Below are 22,784 nucleotides of genomic sequence, written 5' to 3'. Positions count from 1 at the left end.
ACCACCGCCCTAACGCTCTCTGACTCTGGTCGAGAGAGGAGATGACCTAAGGTCATGCCGTACCAGGCATATAGATGGATGTGAATCTATCTATACAGACACAGAGAGAGATGTTTGTATCTTTCTCTTGGTGTATAAATATCTGTTTCAACTGTATCTTTTTTTTTTTTTTTTAAGGTGGCCATGTTCCATGTTTTGTGTCTTCTGTGGTCAACATCCAGGACAGTTCAAGTGTTCTGTTTTTCATGTGGGTAAAATGTGCAGTTCTTGGCACATGGTGAAGAGCAAATGAAAGAAAGTATCAATTTTATGGAAACCAATGATGCCATTCTAGACTGTTTGTCTTTCCTGCTGAAATTTTCCTTCATTTGTTATAATTTTGCTGTGTTGTTAGTCCCAGTTCTGGATGATCTGAAGCAAAGACACGTCTTTAGTGGCAGTTATGAGCAGATGTGTCTAGTGCGGTTTGTGTTCATGGGTTTGCTGCAATGTGACATTGATGAAAGGAAAGATGGACTACAAATACCATCAGACCTGTTCAACAGTCTCACTGGTAAACCGGATGTCATGTACCACCTACCTAACAAGGTTGTTTTTGTTGTTTTTCTTATTTATTTCATTAACATCTGGTTAATTTGTTGCCTGTTTGGCAGCTTTCAAAAATAATTTGTCAAAATAAAACAAAAACAAAAATCAGCCATGTGTTAATAGTATGTCACTTTTTATTGCAACAATTTTTGATGACATAAAAATTTTCATTTCTAATATTTACATGTAAATACAATGAAGCATTACAACAGTTTTCAACAATAGTCATAACAGTTGGTAGTGACAGTTGAACAGAGCAGGTTTCACAAGTTAACATCTGCCTTCACAGGCCAACATCCACATTTATGTTTTGTGATTCTGTATTTGAACTTAATAAAGTCCAAAGAGTTTTTATCCCAAAGTCCATGTTTTTTTTGGAATTGATCATTTGTTTTGGGCTTTGGTATCTTGACAGTGTTTGAACAGGAAAGCGAGGTTTGGTCTGTCTCAAGGAGAATCCTTGCAGTCTGGTTTCTTCTTGTCGTCTGGTGCTGTCCTTTTCGCTGAGCTGAACTTCAAAGATTTCCTCTAACATTTCTGATGTCAGCTTTTCCACCCTTGTGCACATAAAGGGCCTGAACACAGAAGCATGAAGCTCCGAAGCATAAATGACATCCAGGGTTGAAAGGCCATCCTTGAATCTAGAAAACATTCAGAATAACCATCACTTTAATGATGCTAAAAAGAGCATGATATTAAATTGATGTTTTACAGTCACACATAAACATTAATATCTCTAATCTTGTTTCTTGTTTAGCACAGGTAATATTGCAAATCCACTAACTGGAGATTCACTAACTGGATAATTATTTGTCTGCTGGCTACTGTCGATTCTTACCCTACATTCGCTTGTTTTAACTGCAACAAAACAGTAACTAAATTAACATAGTTGGCAAATGTTAGTTTGTTATTGAAGGACCTACTTCACATGATCTCTGTCTCTTTATTCTGCGTCTCGTCCTCAGCTGTCCCCCTGATGCAACAGGAAACTTCTCTGGATTCCCAGCAGGATTTCCTGCGTCTCCTCAGTCCTCTGTGTCTTCTCTCTCCTCATTGGTCCAGTGATGTTGACTTGTCTCAGTCATGCTAGTGAACCAACACATGATCAGACACGCATTCCTTAATTTCTGTCGAAATAACAGATGACTGAATCAGACTTTCTGATCAAGTCATAATCATGACCTCACCATTTATAAAATCTACTAGAACCAGTAGATCAGCAGGTCCTCTGCTCTATTCCTGATCCTCCTTCCATCAGCACAAAGCTCATCAAAGCTCTGCTGTTATGAAAGGACTCAATGAAAAAAATCAGACAAGACAAAAGGGTCAGTGAGGAGAAAGTACAGCAGAAAGTAGGAATCAGATTTGAGCATCAACCTCAACTTCATGCATATTGAAAACTTTTGGTTGTGTAAAAGTAAATGTTCTTACTTTTGTTGTCCACTGGGTTCTCTTATCTTCCTCCTGACTGGTGGTGTTGAAGGTGGAGGATTCCAGGTTCAGGAGATCCAACCTGGGATGATCAGAGACATTATTGATCTGCAGAATCTGAATCCAGGATCAGAAACCAGCGCTGGCTATAATGTTTCTAAAATTCTTTATTATTCAGTGTCTGACTCATAAACAGGTGAATTTTCAACATAAGATTCTGTGGCAATGCTTGGTTTGTTATTGAAGGACCTGCTTCACATGATCTGTCTCTTTATGCTGTGTCCCGTCCTCAGCTGTCCCCCTGATGCATCAGGAAACATCTTCTCTGGATTTCCAGCAGGATTTTCTGCGTCTCCTCAGTCCTCTGTGTCTTCTCTCTCCTGATTGGTCCAGTCTTGTCTTGTCTCGCTGATGCTGGAGAATCAACACATAATCAGACACACATTCAGTCTAAATAACAGATGACTGAAGGAGACTTTCTGATCAAGTCATCATCATGTCCTCACCTTTTCCACAATCTCTTCCAACCAGTAGAACAGCAGGTGGAGCAGGTCTTCACTTTAATTGTTGGTCAACTCAAGTCATGTGACATGAGTTGACGGAGAAATGAAAAAAAAAGAAAAGACAAAAGAGTTAAAAAGGAAAATAATCACAGACAGCAAACAGAACCAGTTTCTAACTTTCAGCTCAACTCTGTGCAGCTCCATCTGAAATGTTTCGTTATGTTTTGTAGATAGAAATGTTCTTACTTTTTTCGACCAACTGGGTTCTCTTATCTTCCTCCACCTGACTGGTGGTGTTGAAGGTGGAGGATTCCAGGCTCAGGAGATCCAACCTGGGATGATCAGAACATCAGAGATCTGAGCAGTCTGGACCTGGGATCAGAAACTAGTGTCAGTATCTTTAAAGTCTATTCTCTTTTTGGGATCTTTCTGTGTTGTCACACATGAATATGGCCACATAAACTATTTGTTTAATGAGATTAATAGTTTATCTTTACTCCACATCCTCTCTATTTCCTTCCCTCCGATCCTGTTCTCTACTTTCCCTCTGGATAAAAGCTCTTAATTAAATCCCTCAATCATAAATTCTGTCTTCCAAATTTTTATTGACTTGCTGCTTTAATTTGGTCTCTAATACAAAATATTATCAGGCAAACTTTCCTCACTTAATGTAAATTTTAACTCTATAAGGAGGAACACTTTCTGCTAATAGTGAATTTCTTTCTATATTTATTTATTAAAGCTGATGGTCGCCAATGCCAGCAGGAGGCCAGCAGTATTATGTGTTGTTGAATGCAAAAACTTACAAGCAGGAACCACATGGACAACGATGAAAGAATCCAGCGATGAGCAGCTAAAACCTGAAAGAGTAGAACTGGGAGAGTGGATTAGTGGAGGAACAGGTGAGAACAATTAACTATATTAGAGAGCACCGTGTGGGGAAGCACCGCTACTACACCCTGAAACATGGGAGAGTAGAGAGGAAAACAGAGACAGAAGCACAGAGAGAATCTTGGAAGAAGCAGTCTCACTGCCAGCTGCTCTGTCTGGGACTGATACTTACTTTTGCCTTAACCTGAAAGGTGACTGCAGCTCCTGGTGGTCCTCAGAATATGTCTATGGTGGTCCAAGTCACTGGACCAAGCCTTAACCAAATATTTATCTCTGTCTTTTTCTTTTATCCTTAAAGATTTTAATTTGTACTCCGCGTGTTGTTTTAATTCCTCTACATTTTAATTTGTCCACCATGACATCATATTAGTCCTAAAAGATTAAAATTCCTCACTACTTGAAAGATTTCATTTCAGAAGCGTTGTCTTCGTCCTTAGAGAGATGAATTTGTCCCGCAAAGCGTTGTCTCTTCTCGGTCCTAAGAGATTTTAGGTTTGACACCCAGCAGCATTACCAACCTTTAAAACCATTATCACCCGAGTTTAAATGTTTTGTTCAACGACATTTTAACATGTGGACTTGAAGGTTTAGGAATCCAGCCACCAAATGATTGATCCGTGGATCAACGGTTCATATCCGGGATCCAAAGGTCCTGCCTATTTCTCTCTTCCTCTTGACATCTTTGAACGTTTGAATTAACTTCCGTTTTTACTGTCGCTGCCGTTGTTATTTCATACGTAAATTCGCGTCATTTCGTGTGGATTTTATAATGTCCAGACCAGAATGGTTATAACTTTAAAACTGCTGTTTCAATCCGTTAATACCGATTATAACCGATTATATTGTGTCTCCATTTGTGTTTTTTCATGTCTTAAAAATTAGAAGTGTCAGAAAAGTTATTTAAATTTTAAAGAGTTTAATTTGCAGCAGTGATGTCTCAATTGTATTGATTCTAGTGTCCCGAGCCGCGTTGTTTTAATCGTTTTGAGGTTTGATTTTTACCCAGCAAGATTGTTTTAGATTTAGTATTAATCATTGTCTCATTCCTTTTAGGATTTATCTTTTACGCACCAGCCATGTCCGACTACCTGTAGTGTTTTTTGTTCAGCAATATGGTCTTGTCATAAATTTAAATTAGCCTCCTCCAGCATTTAGTCATTAATTTTATTAACAGCAAAAAAGTCAGCATTGCCTGTCCTGCTAGAATCCTTAACATCTAAAATAAAAAAATCTAGCAGCGGGATAAAGAAAAGCCCCGGCGCAAGTCGCTACCTAAGGCATCCTCGGTCCTGCTAGAATCCTTAACATCTAAAATAAAAAAATCTAGCAGCGGGATAAAGAAAAGCCCCGGCGCAAGTCGCTACCTAAGGCATCCTCGGTCCTGCTAGAATCCTTAACATCTAAAATCTAGCAGCGGGATAAAGAAAAGCCCCGGCGCAAGTCGCTACCTAAGGCATCCTCGGTCCTGCTAGTATCCTTAACATCTAAAATAAAAAAATCTAGCAGCGGGATAAAGAAAAGCCTGGGCGCAAGTCGCTACCTAAGGCATCCTCGGTCCTGCTAGTATCCTTAACATCTAAAATCCAGCAGCGGGATAAAGAAAAGCCCCGGCGCAAGTCGCTACCTAAGGCATCCTCGGTCCTGCTAGAAAGCCATTGGCTTTAACAAAAACAACAGAGAAATGATGATATACCAATGGGACTTCTCAGGTAGGTCTTCAGTTTTTCAAGATCCCAATCTAATCAGAGTCACTTGACAAGTCGTAGTGAGGTCTAAACCACGCTTGTCTGAAACTCTCTCTTACTCTAATTCCGTCTGGTCCAATCCCAGCTGTTGATGGTATTGGTTCCTCTTCTATGTCCTCTTCAGACTCCACCCAGATACAGTCTTCAGGGGATGACAAACTTGAATCATTGCCATGTGCTGATGGTGAGAGACCAAGAACAGGGAAAGACAGAATAGGATCCTCAAATGCCAATGTAGGTGAAGGACTGAAGACACAGGCTGGCAAAATTAGATCCTCAAAAATTGGTTCCAATAGTGAGGGACTAAAGACAGTGGGTGACAGAAAAGGATCCTCGGGCAAAATGTACTGTGAGGGACCGATGACAGGGGATGACAGAATGGGATACTCTTCAGCAACACTGTGCCTAGTCTTCTTGCCAGGGGGCTCCTCTTCAGCATCACTGCCCTTTGTCCTCTTTCTGCAGGTCACAGATGTCACATGACCCGGTTCCTCTTCCAAACCTAGCCTTTGTGGAGGACTGATGGCAGGGAATAACAGAAGGTGTTCTTCATATGGAATTGGTGAAGAACTGAAGACAGAGGGTGGCAAAATTGGATCCTCCAAAATTAGATCCAATGGTGAGGGACATAAGACAGTGGAGGACAGAAAAGGATCCTCATGCATTATGTACTGTGAGGGGCTGATCTCAGGGGATGACCAATCAAGATCCTCATGTGCCAATATACATAAGGGACTGAGGAAAGGATGTGACCAAACGGAATCCTCATGCGCCATGTATTGTGAGGGACTGGTGACAGGGGATGACAAAACGGGATCCTCATGCGCCATGTATTGTGAGGGACTGGTGACAGGGGATGACAAAACGGGATCCTCATGCGCCATGTATTGTGAGGGACTGGTGACAGGGGATGACAAAACGGGATCCTCTTCACCAACACTGTGCCTAGTCTTCTTGGTGGGGGACTCCTCTTCAGCATCACTGGCTTTTGTTCTCTTTCTGTTCATGCCAGTCATCACATGACCCGCATCCTCTTCCAAACCTACCTGGTAAGGTTGAGAGGTCCCAATTTGTCTGGAGTCCTGTAGACTCAAAATGGGCTCTTGAGGCTGCTGAGCCATCCCGATGTCCCATGTGTATTTAAATTTTGGAGGGAGAACCTCAAGCAGCTCTAACACAGCGTAAGAACGGTCCACTGTCGGACTGGAGCTGGTAGTACAGTCATTACCAACCTCGTCTTCACTGGAGCTGCTAGTACAACTATAACTAGAGCTGCTGCTACTAGTACTGCTGCCACTAGAGCTGCTAGTACGGCTGCCACTGGAGCTGCTAGTACCGTAGCCACTGGAGCTGCTAGTACTGCTGCCACTGGAGCTGCTAGTACCGTAGCCACTGGAGCTGCTAGTACCGCTGCCAATGGAGCTGCTAGTACCGCTGCCACTGGAGCTGCTAGTACCGCTGCCACTGGACCTGCTAGTACTGGAGCTGCTAGTACTGGAGCTGCTAGTACGGCTGCCACTGGAGCTGCTAGTACCGTAGCCACTGGAGCTGCTAGTACTGCTGCCACTGGAGCTGCTAGTACCGTAGCCACTGGAGCTGCTAGTACTGCTGCCACTGGAGCTGCTAGTACCGCTGCCACTGGACCTGCTAGTACCGCTGCCACTGGAGCTGCTAGTACCGCTGCCACTGGACCTGCTAGTACTGGACCTACTAGTACTCGAGCTGCTAGTACTGGAGCTGCTAGTAGTGGAGCTGCTAGTAATTTTATTACCAACCTTGTCTTCACTGGAGCTGGTAGTACTACTCACCGTGACTGGAGGTGAAGTCCTGTGTGACTCCTCTCCCTTGTCTTCAGAAACTGATGGGGAGTGAAATGTGAAATAGAATAAATAAACTAATCTTTAGTAACAACAAAACAGCAACAAAAAAAATCAACAACAACAACAACATATTTTTACATAAAAACAAGAACACATTAAAACTAATGATCAAACATTGTATGGACAACCTCCACTCTGAGAAACAAACTTTGGTACCAATCAATCATTAACAACAGCTAATCAAATTTAGACTTGTTGATAGTTCATCTCTAATCATAAACTCAACATATATTGAAGAGCTGTAGACTGTGTTGAGGACTTTTTAATAGCTAATAAAACACCTTTAATCTTAGATTGAACCATTAGTGTGAATAAAATAAAACACTTCAACAAGTTACTCAGTTTACCCTTCTGTAACAACCCATACTCACAAATCTTTGATGCTGCTGAACAGATATGTTTTATCTTTCTTAATAACCAAAATAAGATACACGATGCATTCATTACTATTAAACTTAAACTGTTACTTACATAACTTTAATATTTTATATATATTTTATAAGTATTACAAAGGTTTCAAAAATATGTCTCCATTAGCATTTTTAAATGACTAAAATGTTAATAGTGGTTAATCAAATTAAATCCCTTTGACCTCAACAACTTCTCAGACTCTCAGTAAAAGCTACTCGGACAACCAGTCAGTAAATCCTACGGTATGAATAAATTCCTTCATACTTCCACATATTGCCAACAGCAGAAATGTATGTCTATAAAACTCAGAGTTTAAGGACTGGGGACCTAAATAAACAGCCTTTCCCGAGTTTCCAGTAACAAGGGGCTCCTACAAAAATAAAACTGTTTATCTGCTCTGATTTTTAAATCACAAAAATCCAATTAACTCACAAATATGTTTCATCCCAAAAATGCAAATTATACCTTCCTAAGCTATGTTTTTCAAAGAGTCACAATTTCCTAAATTGAACACCAAAGTCATCAAAATTTATTTTAATTTAAATGTTTTTTCTTCTTTTCAGATCAGTTCACCAATGTAGGAAAACTAAACGCGCATATTGAAGTCTATCATTAGAAAAAAAAAATGTGTTTATATATTTTAAGTAATAAGCTTATTTATTGTATTCAGATCAGTGCATTCATGGAAAACAAATATGTTTGTCAGGGTGTACAAAAAAATTTGGTAAAGAACAATCTAGTTTTGCTTTTCTGTTTTAATCATTTTAAAAATGATTAAAAGTAATCTGATTAATCTTATTTTGTCTTCAAACAAAATAAGATCATCACCGTACGCATTCGTGACATTTCTAGAATTAGAGCTAAATAATTTAGGGATATTATAGAAGGTACATGTTTCAAAAGTGTTTCTTTAATTTTTTATTGAAGTCATTTTACCAATGTATCCTTGGAGACTAAATACATTTGTTTGGGCATTTTTCAAAAAATGGACAAAGAACCAGCCAGTCATCCAAGAACTGGACACCAAAGTCATCAAAGCTGATTTTCACAAAGAAATCATTATTTTGTTTGTGAAAACCAGCTTTCACTGATGATCACTACGACTAAACATGATTCATTGCCTAATGCGCACACACACACACACACACACCCACCCCCACACACACAACGTAGTGGTTGGAGTTTGCCCTGCAATGGCCCATCTCTGTCCTTGAGTCCTTGGTCAAGACACTTCTCCCACCTTTCCTGCTGGGTTTGGTCAGACGGGCCAATGGCCTGATATAACGGCTGTGGCTACAATCCATTAGCGTATCACCATGAACGTGTGCATGAATGCAAATTACTGATATTATGTAAAGCCTCTTCCAATGTCCTAATAAACCTGTTATTTCCATGGAAACCAAATATGTTTATGAGGGCATTTTTCAAAAAATAACATAGTAACGACCAAGAACCATCTATTTTTCCAAGAATTGGACATTTAACTGTTTTTTCAAACCAGCATAACATTTTATTCAAACACTAGTGTGTTAACATCACAGACATTTATCCACAAATTTCAGTAATCTAACACAGAAATTTTAAAAAATAAAATTAAATATTTAATATATTTCATTTAGCGTATCCATGGAAACTTATTGTTTATCACGCATTTTTCAAAAAATAACGGTCAAATTATAAGCTTAACATTAATTCAACTAATTTGACCATAATTAACTAAAAACATATAAATCCTAAATCACTACATCACAGTTGAACATTCCTGACATTTACAGCGAATTTCAGTCAAGAAAAAGGCTCATTAGATAAGAAGGATTTATGCTAGCAAAGTAATTATATTTTTTCTATATAGCAGTCGGAATTTCTTTAAAAACACACACAAACACAAAATAAACTAAACAACTCACAAATATCTTAGTAATAACTTGCTTTCGTTTATTAAAAATAGTAGAAGAACGACATTAACCTTCCGGGTGGTCACCCTGCTGGTGCTTGTCCTGACCAGGATCCATCTTTCGTAGGTTTTTCAACCGCAGGCTTCGTCAGCAAGTGCGTTTTCAGCAAAGTGCTTCTTCAGCGAGTTTTGCTAAGCAGACTTTCTCAACAAGTTCTAACCTTCCGGGGCTGTTAAGGCTCTTTCAGGCGTCTCCTTCAAAAGTCCAGTCGCAAAGGGGAAGAATTCCGACGGTCACGGCGATTTATAGGGTTGCTAACGCTAACGTCGTTTCCATGACTATCAGTGACGAACGCACGCGCTGCTGCGTGAGAGATATAATACAAGTATCGAGGTGTCTATGCTGCCACCTACTGGCCAACCAGTTTGAGTCCACAATGAAATCTTTAAAACTCACATTACTGGTGCGATATTCTAGTTCTGCTTTCATTCTTAACTATTTCAGTTTCGGTCCTTCAAATAGGAAAACTTCTCTCTGCCGATGTAAAATCGGACATATTCAATAATGTCGTGGCCCGATTATCGCAGCCTGTTGAATGTTACAGGTAGCCAATCAGAAAGCGCGGTGAGAACGGAGGGGAATCAATAACAGTTGACATGGCAACTGAGAGTCCGGTGGACATCGGAGGTGATATGTGGAAATGTTTATTACTATATGTAAAGGTAATTTTTATATATGTTTATTATATGTGGTTATGTTAATTCAGTTAAAAATGTTAACTACAAAAAAAACATAACTCACCTCCAAGTTATAGTGCAGCAAATAGAGCGGCTGCTCCCGCCATCTTTTATCAAACGCCTTTTCTTTTTGTTATGTCTTTTATCCTTAAAATGAGGTCACAAACTAACACTGCTGCTTCTACATCGTCATCCGTGTTTGATTATTCTAAATCCATGTATGATATGTTGGGAGTTTTACTGGATTTTTTTCCTTGAATCGGGATGTTGGTGACTGGAATCGGTTCGTGTGGTGGTGTGTTGCTCCTGCCGTGTGGCTGGACACATGAACCGATCGAACCTGTTGGACTTTTATCGGCTCTGTGGTCACAGAAGTTTGGAAAATCGTCCGACAATCCTTAAATCGTGCCGTGTGAACCAGACCTAAAACTCACAAGCTCTACTCCTCTCATCTCGTCTTGACCACCGCCCTAACGCTCTCTGACTCTGGTCGAGAGAGGAGATGACCTAAGGTCATGCCGTACCAGGCATATAGATGGATGTGAATCTGTCTATACAGACACAGAGAGAGATGTTTGTATCTTTCTCTTGGTGTATAAATATCTGTTTCAACTGTATCTTTTTTTTTTTTTTTTAAGGTGGCCATGTTCCATGTTTTGTGACTTCTGTGGTCAACATCCAGGACAGTTCAAGTGTTCTGTTTTTCATGTGGGTAAAATGTGCAGTTCTTGGCACATGGTGAAGAGCAAATGAAAGAAAGTATCAATTTTATGGAAACCAATGATGCCATTCTAGACTGTTTGTCTTTCCTGCTGAAATTTTCCTTCATTTGTTATAATTTTGCTTTGTTGTTAGTCCCAGTTCTGGATGATCTGAAGCAAAGACACGTCTTTAGTGGCAGTTATGAGCAGATGTGTCTAGTGCGGTTTGTGTTCATGGGTTTGCTGCAATGTGACATTGATGAAAGGAAAGATGGACTACAAATACCATCAGACCTGTTCAACAGTCTCACTGGTAAACCGGATGTCATGTACCACCTACCTAACAAGGTTTTTTTGTTGTTTTTCTTATTTATTTCATTAACATCTGGTTAATTTGTTGCCTGTTTGGCAGCTTTCAAAAATAATTTGTCAAAATAAAACAAAAACAAAAATCAGCCATGTGTTAATAGTATGTCACTTTTTATTGCAACAATTTTTGATGACATAAAAATTTTCATTTCTAATATTTACATGTAAATACAATGAAGCATTACAACAGTTTTCAACAATAGTCATAACAGTTGGTAGTGACAGTTGAACAGAGCAGGTTTCACAAGTTAACATCTGCCTTCACAGGCCAACATCCACATTTATGTTTTGTGATTCTGTATTTGAACTTAATAAAGTCCAAAGAGTTTTTATCCCAAAGTCCATGTTTTTTTTGGAATTGATCATTTGTTTTGGGCTTTGGTATCTTGACAGTGTTTGAACAGGAAAGCGAGGTTTGGTCTGTCTCAAGGAGAATCCTTGCAGTCTGGTTTCTTCTTGTCGTCTGGTGCTGTCCTTTTCGCTGAGCTGAACTTCAAAGATTTCCTCTAACATTTCTGATGTCAGCTTTTCCACCCTTGTGCACATAAAGGGCCTGAACACAGAAGCATGAAGCTCCGAAGCATAAATGACATCCAGGGTTGAAAGGCCATCCTTGAATCTAGAAAACATTCAGAATAACCATCACTTTAATGATGCTAAAAAGAGCATGATATTAAATTGATGTTTTACAGTCACACATAAACATTAATATCTCTAATCTTGTTTCTTGTTTAGCACAGGTAATATTGCAAATAAACTAACTGGAGATTCACTAACTGGATAATTATTTGTCTGCTGGCTACTGTCGATTCTTACCCTACATTCGCTTGTTTTAACTGCAACAAAACAGTAACTAAATTAACATAGTTGGCAAATGTTAGTTTGTTATTGAAGGACCTACTTCACATGATCTCTGTCTCTTTATTCTGCGTCTCGTCCTCAGCTGTCCCCCTGATGCAACAGGAAACTTCTCTGGATTTCCAGCAGGATTTCCTGCGTCTCCTCAGTCCTCTGTGTCTTCTCTCTCCTCATTGGTCCAGTGATGTTGACTTGTCTCAGTCATGCTAGTGAACCAACACATGATCAGACACGCATTCCTTAATTTCTGTCGAAATAACAGATGACTGAATCAGACTTTCTGATCAAGTCATAATCATGACCTCACCATTTATAAAATCTACTAGAACCAGTAGATCAGCAGGTCCTCTGCTCTATTCCTGATCCTCCTTCCATCAGCACAAAGCTCATCAAAGCTCTGCTGTTATGAAAGGACTCAATGAAAAAAATCAGACAAAACAAAAGGGTCAGTGAGGAGAAAGTACAGCAGAAAGTAGGAATCAGATTTGAGCATCAACCTCAACTTCATGTATATTGAAAACTTTTGGTTGTGTAAAAGTAAATGTTCTTACTTTTTTTGTCCACTGGGTTCTCTTATCTTCCTCCTGACTGGTGGTGTTGAAGGTGGAGGATTCCAGGTTCAGGAGATCCAACCTGGGATGATCAGAGACATTATTGATCTGCAGAATCTGAATCCAGGATCAGAAACCAGCGCTGGCTATAATGTTTCTAAAATTCTTTATTATTCAGTGTCTGACTCATAAACAGGTGAATTTTCAACATAAGATTCTGTGGCAATGCTTGGTTTGTTATTGAAGGACCTGCTTCACATGATCTGTCTCTTTATGCTGTGTCCCGTCCTCAGCTGTCCCCCTGATGCATCAGGAAACATCTTCTCTGGATTTCCAGCAGGATTTTCTGCGTCTCCTCAGTCCTCTGTGTCTTCTCTCTCCTGATTGGTCCAGTCTTGTCTTGTCTCGCTGATGCTGGAGAATCAACACACATTCAGTCTAAATAACAGATGACTGAAGGAGACTTTCTGATCAAGTCATCATCATGTCCTCACCTTTTCCACAATCTCTTCCAACCAGTAGAACAGCAGGTGGAGCAGGTCTTCACTTTAATTGTTGGTCAACTCAAGTCATGTGACATGAGTTGACGGAGAAATGAAAAAAAAAGAAAAGACAAAAGAGTTAAAAAGGAAAATAATCACAGACAGCAAACAGAACCGGTTTCTAACTTTCAGCTCAACTCTGCGCAGCTCCATCTGAAATGTTTCGTTATGTTTTGTAGATAGAAATGTTCTTACTTTTTTCGACCAACTGGGTTCTCTTATCTTCCTCCACCTGACTGGTGGTGTTGAAGGTGGAGGATTCCAGGCTCAGGAGATCCAACCTGGGATGATCAGAACATCAGAGATCTGAGCAGTCTGGACCTGGGATCAGAAACTAGTGTCAGTATTTTTTAAAGTCTATTCTCTTTTTGGGATCTTTCTGTGTTGTAACACATGAATAAGGCCACATAAACTATTTGTTTAATGAGATTAATAGTTTATCTTTACTCCACATCCTCTCTATTTCCTTCCCTCCGATCCTGTTCTCTACTTTCCCTCTGGATAAAAGCTCTTAATTAAATCCCTCAATCATAAATTCTGTCTTCCAAATTTTTATTGACTTGCTGCTTTAATTTGGTCTCTAATACAAAATATTGTCAGGCAAACTTTCCTCACTTAATGTAAATTTTAACTCTATATGGAGGAACACTTTCTACTAATAGTGAATTTCTTTTTGTATAGTTATTTATTAAAGCTGATGGTCGCCAATGCCAGCAGGAGGCCAGCAGTATTATGTGTTGTTGAATGCAAAAACTTACAAGCAGGAACCACATGGACAACGATGAAAGAATCCAGCGATGAGCAGCTAAAACCTGAAAGAGTAGAACTGGGAGAGTGGATTAGTGGAGGAACAGGTGAGAACAATTAACTATATTAGAGAGCACCGTGTGGGGAAGCACCGCTACTACACCCTGAAACATGGGAGAGTAGAGAGGAAAACAGAGACAGAAGCACAGAGAGAATCTTGGAAGAAGCAGTCTCACTGCCAGCTGCTCTGTCTGGGACTGATACTTACTTTTGCCTTAACCTGAAAGGTGACTGCAGCTCCTGGTGGTCCTCAGAATATGTCTATGGTGGTCCAAGTCACTGGACCAAGCCTTAACCAAATATTTATCTCTGTCTTTTTCTTTTATCCTTAAAGATTTTAATTTGTACTCCGCGTGTTGTTTTAATTCCTCTACATTTTAATTTGTCCACCATGACATCATATTAGTCCTAAAAGATTAAAATTCCTCACTACTTGAAAGATTTCATTTCAGAAGCGTTGTCTTCGTCCTTAGAGAGATGAATTTGTCCCGCAAAGCGTTGTCTCTTCTCGGTCCTAAGAGATTTTAGGTTTGACACCCAGCAGCATTACCAACCTTTAAAACCATTATCACCCGAGTTTAAATGTTTTGTTCAACGACATTTTAACATGTGGACTTGAAGGTTTAGGAATCCAGCCACCAAATGATTGATCCGTGGATCAACGGTTCATATCCGGGATCCAAAGGTCCTGCCTATTTCTCTCTTCCTCTTGACATCTTTGAACGTTTGAATTAACTTCCGTTTTTACTGTCGCTGCCGTTGTTATTTCATACGTAAATTCGCGTCATTTCGTGTGGATTTTATAATGTCCAGACCAGAATGGTTATAACTTTAAAACTGCTGTTTCAATCCGTTAATACCGATTATAACCGATTATATTGTGTCTCCATTTGTGTTTTTTCATGTCTTAAAAATTAGAAGTGTCAGAAACGTTATTTAAATTTTAAAGAGTTTAATATGCAGCAGTGATGTCTCAATTGTATTGATTCTAGTGTCCCGAGCCGCGTTGTCTTAATCGTTTTGAGGTTTGATTTTTACCCAGCAAGATTGTTTTAGATTTAGTATTAATCATTGTCTCATTCCTTTTAGCATTTATCTTTTACGCACCAGCCATGTCCGACTCCTTTTAGTGTTTTTTGTTCAGCAATATGGTCTTGTTTGTCATAAATTTAAATTAGCCTCCTCCAGTATTTAGTCATTAATTGATTAACAGCAAAAAAGTCAGCATTGCCTGTCCTGCTAGAATCCTTAACATCTAAAATAAAAAAATCTAGCAGCGGGATAAAGAAAAGCCCCGGCGCAAGTCGCTACCTAAGGCATCCACGGTCCTGCTAGAATCCTTAACATCTAAAATAAAAAAATCTAGCAGCGGGATAAAGAAAAGCCCCGGCGCAAGTCGCTACCTAAGGCATCCTCGGTCCTGCTAGTATCCATAACATCTAAAATCTAGCAGCGGGATAAAGAAAAGCCCCGGCGCAAGTCGCTACCTAAGGCATCCACGGTCCTGCTAGAATCCTTAACATCTAAAATAAAAAAATCTAGCAGCGGGATAAAGAAAAGCCCCGGTGCAAGTCGCTACCTAAGGCATCCTCGGTCCTGCTAGTATCCTTAACATCTAAAATCCAGCAGCGGGATAAAGAAAAGCCCCGGCGCAAGTCGCTACCTAAGGCATCCTCGGTCCTGCTAGAAAGCCATTGGCTTTAACAAAAACAACAGAGAAATGATGATATACCAATGGGACTTCTCAGGTAGGTCTTCAGTTTTTCAAGATCCCAATCTAATCAGAGTCACTTGACAAGTCGTAGTGAGGTCTAAACCACGCTTGTCTGAAACTCTCTCTTACTCTAATTCCGTCTGGTCCAATCCCAGCTGTTGATGGTATTGGTTCCTCTTCTATGTCCTCTTCAGACTCCACCCAGATACAGTCTTCAGGGGATGACAAACTTGAATCATTGCCATGTGCTGATGGTGAGAGACCAAGAACAGGGAAAGACAGAATGGGATCCTCAAATGCCAATGTAGGTGAAGGACTGAAGACACAGGCTGGCAAAATTAGATCCTCAAAAATTGGATCCAATGGTGAGGGACTAAAGACAGTGGGTGACAGAAAAGGATCCTCGGGCAATATGTACTGTGAGGGACCGATGACAGGGGATGACAGAATGGGATACTCTTCAGCAACACTGTGCCTAGTCTTCTTGCCAGGGGGCTCCTCTTCAGCATCACTGCCCTTTGTCCTCTTTCTGCAGGTCACAGATGTCACATGACCCGGTTCCTCTTCCAAACCTAGCCTTTGTGGAGGACTGATGGCAGGGAATAACAGAAGGTAATCTTCATATGGAATTGGTGAAGAACTGAAGACAGAGGGTGGCAAAATTGGATCCTCCAAAATTAGATCCAATGGTGAGGGACATAAGACAGTGGAGGACAGAAAAGGATCCTCATGCATTATGTACTGTGAGGGGCTGATCTCAGGGGATGACCAATCAAGATCCTCATGTGCCAATATACATAAGGGACTGAGGAAAGGATGTGACCAAACGGGATCCTCATGCGCCATGTATTGTGCGGGACTGGTGACAGGGGATGACAAAACGGGATCCTCATGCGCCATGTATTGTGAGGGACTGGTGACAGGGGATGACAAAACGGGATCCTCTTCACCAACACTGTGCCTAGTCTTCTTGGTGGGGGACTCCTCTTCAGCATCACTGGCTTTTGTTCTCTTTCTGTTCATGCCAGTCATCACATGACCTGCATCCTCTTCCAAACCTACCTGGTAAGGTTGAGAGGTCCCAATTTGTCTGGAGTCCTGTAGACGCAAAATGGGCTCTTGAGGCTGCTGAGCCATCCCGATGTCCCATGTGTATTTAAATTTTGGAGGGAGAACCTCAAGCAGCTCTAACACAGCGTAAGAACGGTCCACTGTCGGACTGGAGCTGGTAGTACAGTCATTACCAACCTCGTCTTCACTGGAGCTGCTAGTACAACTATAACTAGAGCTGCTGCTACTAGTACTGCTGCCACTAGAGCTGCTAGTACGGCTGCCACTGGACCTGCTAGTACGGCTGCCACTGGAGCTGCTAGTACCGTAGCCACTGGAGCTGCTAGTACTCCTGCCACTGGAGCTGCTAGTACCGTAGCCACTGGAGCTGCTAGTACTGCTGCCACTGGAGCTGCTAGTACCGCTGCCACTGGAGCTGCTAGTACCGCTGCCACTGGACCTGCTAGTACTGGAGCTGCTAGTACTGGAGCTGCTAGTACTGCTGCCACTGGAGCTGCTAGTACCGTAGCCACTGGAGCTGCTAGTACTGCTGCCACTGGAGCTGCTAGTACCGCTGCCACTGGACCTGCTAGTACCGCTGCCACTGGACCTGCTAGTACTGGACCTACTAGTACTCGAGCTGCTAGTACTGGAGCTGCTAGTAGTGGAGCTGCTAGTAATTTTATTACCAACCTTGTCTTCACTGGAGCTGGTAGTACTACTCACCGTGATTGGAGGTGAAGTCCTGTGTGACTCCTCTCCCTTGTCTTCAGAAACTGATGGGGAGTGAAATGTGAAATAGAATAAATAAACTAATCTTTAGTAACAACAAAACAGCAAGAAAAAAAATCAACAACAACATATTTTTACATAAAAACAAGAACACATTAAAACTAATGATCAAACATTGTATGGACAACCTCCACTCTGAGAAACAAACTTTGGTACCAATCAATCATTAACAACAGCTAATCAAATTTAGACTTGTTGATAGTTCATCTCTAATCATAAACACAACATAAATTGAAGAGCTGTAGACTGTGTTGAGGACTTTTTAATAGCTAATAAAACACCTTTAATCTTAGATTGTACCATTAGTGTGAATAAAATAAAACACTTCAACAAGTTACTCAGTTTACCCTTCTGTAACAACCCATACTCACAAATCTTTGATGCTGCTGAACAGATATGTTTTATCTTTCTTAATAACCAAAATAAGATACACGATGCATTCATTACTATTAAACTTAAACTGTTACTTACATAACTTTAATATTTTATATATATTTTATAAGTATTACAAAGGTTTCAAAAATATGTCTCCATTAGCATTTTTAAATGACTAAAATGTTAATAGTGGTTAATCAAATTAAATCCCTTTGACCTCAACAACTTCTCAGACTCTCAGTAAAAGCTACTCGGACAACCAGTCAGTAAATCCTACGGTATGAATAAATTCCTTCATACTTCCACATATTGCCAACAGCAGAAATGTATGTCTATAAAACTCAGAGTTTAAGGACTGGGGACCTAAATAAACAGCCTTTCCCGAGTTTCCAGTAACAAGGGGCTCCTACAAAAATAAAACTGTTTATCTGCTCTGATTTTTAAATCACAAAAATCCAATTAACTCACAAATATGTTTCATCCCAAAAATGCAAATTATACCTTCCTAAGCTATGTTTTTCAAAGAGTCACAATTTCCTAAATTGAACACCAAAGTCATCAAAATTTATTTTAATTTAAATGTTTTTTCTTCTTTTCAGATCAGTTCACCAATGTAGGAAAACTAAACGCGCATATTGAAGTCTATCATTAGAAAAAAAAATGTGTTTATATATTTTAAGTAATAAGCTTATTTATTGTATTCAGATCAGTGCATTCATGGAAAACAAATATGTTTGTCAGGGTGTACAAAAAAATTAGGTAAAGAACAATCTAGTTTTGCTTTTCTGTTATAATCATTTTAAAAATGATTAAAAGTAATCTGATTAATCTTATTTTGTCTTCAAACAAAATAAGATCATCACCGTACGCATTCGTGACATTTCTAGAATTAGAGCTAAATAATTTAGGGATATTATAGAAGGTACATGTTTCAAAAGTGTTTCTTTAATTTTTTATTGAAGTCATTTTACCAATGTATCCTTGGAGACTAAATACATTTGTTTGGGCATTTTTCAAAAAATGGACAAAGAACCAACCAGTCATCCAAGAACTGGACACCAAAGTCATCAAAGCTGATTTTCACAAAGAAATCATTATTTTGTTTGTGAAAACCAGCTTTCACTGATGATCATTACGACTAAACATGATTCATTGCCTAATGCGCACACACACACACACACACGCACACCCACACGCACACACAACGTAGTGGTTGGAGTTTGCCCTGCAATGGCCCATCTCTGTCCTTGAGTCCTTGGTCAAGACACTTCTCCCACCTTTCCTGCTGGGTTTGGTCAGACGGGCCAATGGCCTGATATAACGGCTGTGGCTACAATCCATTAGCGTATCACCATGAACGTGTGCATGAATGCAAATTACTGATATTATGTAAAGCCTATTCCAGTGTCCTAATAAACCTGCTATTTCCATGGAAACCAAATATGTTTATGAGGGCATTTTTCAAAATATAACATAGTAACGACCAAGAACCATCTATTTTTCCAAGAATTGGACATTTAACTGTTTTTTCAAACCAGCATAACATTTTATTCAAACACTAGTGTGTTAACATCACAGACATTTATCCACAAATTTCAGTAATCTAACACAGAAATTTTAAAAAATAAAATTAAATATTTAATATATTTCATTTAGCGTATCCATGGAAACTTATTGTTTATCACGCATTTTTCAAAAAATAACGGTCAAATTATAAGCTTAACATTAATTCAACTAATTTGACCATAATTAACTAAAAACATATATTTCCTAAATCACTACATCACAGTTGAACATTCCTGACATTTACAGCGAATTTCAGTCAAGAAAAAGGCTCATTAGATAAGAAGGATTTATGCTAGCAAAGTAAATATATTTTTTCTATATAGCAGTCGGAATTTCTTTAAAAACACACACAAACACAAAATAAACTAAACAACTCACAAATATCTTAGTAATAACTTGCTTTCGTTTATTAAAAATAGTAGAAGAACGACATTAACCTTCCGGGTGGTCACCCTGCTGGTGCTTGTCCTGACCAGGATCCATCTTTCGTAGGTTTTTCAACCGCAGGCTTCGTCAGCAAGTGCGTTTTCAGCAAAGTGCTTCTTCAGCGAGTTTTGCTAAGCAGACTTTCTCAACAAGTTCTAACCTTCCGGGGCTGTTAAGGCTCTTTCAGGCGTCTCCTTCAAAAGTCCAGTCGCAAAGGGGAAGAATTCCGACGGTCACGGCGATTTATAGGGTTGCTAACGCTAACGTCGTTTCCATGACTATCAGTGACGAACGCACGCGCTGCTGCGTGAGAGATATAATACAAGTATCGAGGTGTCTATGCTGCCACCTACTGGCCAACCAGTTTGAGTCCACAATGAAATCTTTAAAACTCACATTACTGGTGCGATATTCTAGTTCTGCTTTCATTCTTAACTATGTCAGTTTCGGTCCTTCAAATTGGAAAACTTCTCTCTGCCGATGTAAAATCGGACATATTCAATAATGTCGTGACCCGATTATCGCAGCCTGTTGAATGTTACAGGTAGCCAATCAGAAAGCGCGGTGAGAACGGAGGGGAATCAAGAACAGTTAACATGGCAACTGAGAGTCCGGTGGACATCGGAGGTGATATATGGAAATGTTTATTACTATATGTAATGGTAATTTTTATATATGTTTATTATATGTGGTTATGTTTATTCAGTTAAAAATGTTAACTACAAAAAAACATAACTCACCTCCAAGTTATAGTGCAGCAAATAGAGCGGCTGCTCCCGCCATCTTTTATCAAACGCCTTTTCTTTTTGTTATGTCTTTTATCCTTAAAATGAGGTCACAAACTAACACTGCTGCTTCTACATCGTCATCCGTGTTTGATTATTCTAAATTCATGTATGGTATGTTGGGAGTTTTACTGGATTTTTTTCCTTGAATCGGGATGTTGGTGACTGGAATCGGTTCGTGTGGTGGTGTGTTGCTCCTGCCGTGTGGCTGGACACATGAACCGATCGAACCTGTTGGACTTTTATCGGCTCTGTGGTCACAGAAGTTTGGAAAATCGTCCGACAATCCTTAAATCGTGCCGTGTGAACCAGACCTAAAACTCACAAGCTCTACTCCTCTCATCTCGTCTTGACCACCGCCCTAATGCTCTCTGACTCTGGTCGCTATGGTAATATTTACATATCCCTTCAAAATAAGATACAGATGCACCACAAATACAAGCGTTTTACTTTCGTGAAAAATTTAAGTCACGATAACGACTAATAGGAGCCCTGAGCTTATTTCTCTGCAACCAGATGGTCCATCTGGGAGTGATGAGAGACAATGACACCCAAAGTGTTGCTTATGCTCAGGGTGCCTGGTCTCTAAGTGGCGAAGCAGTTTGAAGCTTCATTGCCTCATTAAAAGCCGGTCACCTTATCTTGCAGAGCTTTAAATGTGGGAATCACCTACTGGGATAAATCCATTCTCCTGTCTCTTCTCTGGGCCTTTTCCCCTTTGCAAAGAAACTTTCCAAAGACATCTGATTTGTTTCTTACTCATTTTGCTGGTTCTGGGCTCCATGTTGGCGCGCAAGACCTAACCGAGAGAATTCGGTTAAAGGATTTTCAAAATAAAAGATCCTACAGACTCAAATAATACATAAAACGGAAATATTTAATTATTTCTTGCGCGGCCCTGTACCAATTGGTCTGCGGCCCGGGGGTTGGGGACCACTGTTATACAAAATGGAGGCGTTGCCAAGTCAACCTGCGGCTTTAATCTTTGAGTGGGCGGGGCTAAGGTGTTGATCCCTGATAACAGAACATTTGGTAGGGAGGTATGTCTCTGAAAATATTCTAGGAGGCGCAGTTGAGTTAAGCTCCCATATCATCCAGTTGGCCTCTTGTGATGATTCATATCCAGTTTGGTGGAAATCAGATCATCTATGTATTTGTAGCATTTGAAGTTAGATAAAGGACACGTGCGGTCCATTTGTGCAAAATTGTTTTTCATTTATACATGGAGTCACCACTTCATTTACCTATTATCAGATTGTTGTGGTTTGGAAAGGACAATGATCAAAACTGGCAGGACTTGGAGAAAAAACTTTAGAGCTTCCTGAAAAGTTTAGGAGAGTTATAGGAATTATGCTAAAGTAGATATTGCCAGGATATTTTTTCTCTTTCTTCTTTATTACAGCCTTTGTCCAGTTGCCCTTTACAGGGTTATTATTTTTTCTTTACTTTCCACAATCAATTCAAAGCTTACCCCTGTGAGAATATTATTATTCTGCAACATGTAATCCAATTCGACTGCAGTTATGTAGAAAACGATGATTAAAAAAAAGAGGCAGCTGTTGTTGTGATATCACGTTTATTTAAATGTCAGGGATGCTCAGGTTTGTTCCTTATTCAAAGTTGAGCGCAGAGGTTGGTATCGTAGCTGCCATGTTTCTGCCTGCCAACCCCCAGCGCGCACACCAACCCACACACACACACCCCCACACACACACACACCCCGAGTTACCTATGCACGATTAATACATGTGCAACGTTCCCACTGTGCAGCCTCCATCTGCATCTCGGTGGTTGGTATGTTTCATCCAATTGTTTTTTTCACGTGGGTGTAGCATGACATCAGAGGCAGGATGTTACAGATTTAGCATATCAGGAGCGAGAAAACCAAGTGTTTTTGCTATTTAATTAGGAATATATTGTCTGAATTGAAACTCCATTTTCTGCAGCATCAGGTTTGGTCTTCACTCAGTGGTTTATAAATGCCCGCAAAGGAGAGATCATTCTACGTTTGTGTGAAAGTTAGCATCAAACGCTGTGCGCTTTAAAAACTCCGAAGCCCAAGTCGTCCTCCTTCTCTGTGATCTCCGACTCTTCGTATTCCCAGTGAGTTATTACAGGAAGATGAAGAGAATGTGGCTCTTCATCTGGTCGCCTTCCCCAAAGACGA

General features: G+C 40.0%; 3 long non-coding RNA genes across 4 annotated transcripts; all 3 read right to left on the bottom strand.

Annotated features, from left to right (window-relative positions):
- Window positions 1-704: 704 nt before the first annotated feature.
- Window positions 705-2,568, bottom strand: LOC116718933 (uncharacterized). Of its 2 annotated transcripts, XR_004339023.1 has the most exons (5): window positions 2,526-2,568; window positions 2,269-2,433; window positions 1,776-2,101; window positions 1,512-1,674; window positions 705-1,229 (listed from the first exon to the last, which is right to left on the bottom strand). It is a non-coding gene; the product is annotated as an uncharacterized LOC116718933 (long non-coding RNA). The 2 variants fall into 2 exon arrangements; XR_004339024.1 differs by lacking the exons at window positions 2,269-2,433; window positions 2,526-2,568 and having other exon boundaries at window positions 1,776-1,882; window positions 2,020-2,057.
- Window positions 2,569-11,245: 8,677 nt separating this feature from the next.
- On the bottom strand, window positions 11,246-12,564 carry LOC116718937 (uncharacterized). Its single transcript, XR_004339026.1, has 3 exons — window positions 12,317-12,564; window positions 12,053-12,215; window positions 11,246-11,770 (listed from the first exon to the last, which is right to left on the bottom strand). It is a non-coding gene; the product is annotated as an uncharacterized LOC116718937 (long non-coding RNA).
- A 33-nt stretch (window positions 12,565-12,597) lies between these two features.
- On the bottom strand, window positions 12,598-13,097 carry LOC116718936 (uncharacterized). The gene is made up of 3 exons (XR_004339025.1): window positions 13,055-13,097; window positions 12,810-12,974; window positions 12,598-12,642 (listed from the first exon to the last, which is right to left on the bottom strand). It is a non-coding gene; the product is annotated as an uncharacterized LOC116718936 (long non-coding RNA).
- Window positions 13,098-22,784: the final 9,687 nt, after the last annotated feature.

Source organism: Xiphophorus hellerii, chromosome 4, assembly GCF_003331165.1.
Source record: "Xiphophorus hellerii strain 12219 chromosome 4, Xiphophorus_hellerii-4.1, whole genome shotgun sequence".
NCBI lineage: Eukaryota > Metazoa > Chordata > Actinopteri > Cyprinodontiformes > Poeciliidae > Xiphophorus > Xiphophorus hellerii.
The sequence above is the reverse complement of the archived record's forward strand: the minus strand, read 5'-3'. Positions and strand labels throughout refer to the sequence as shown.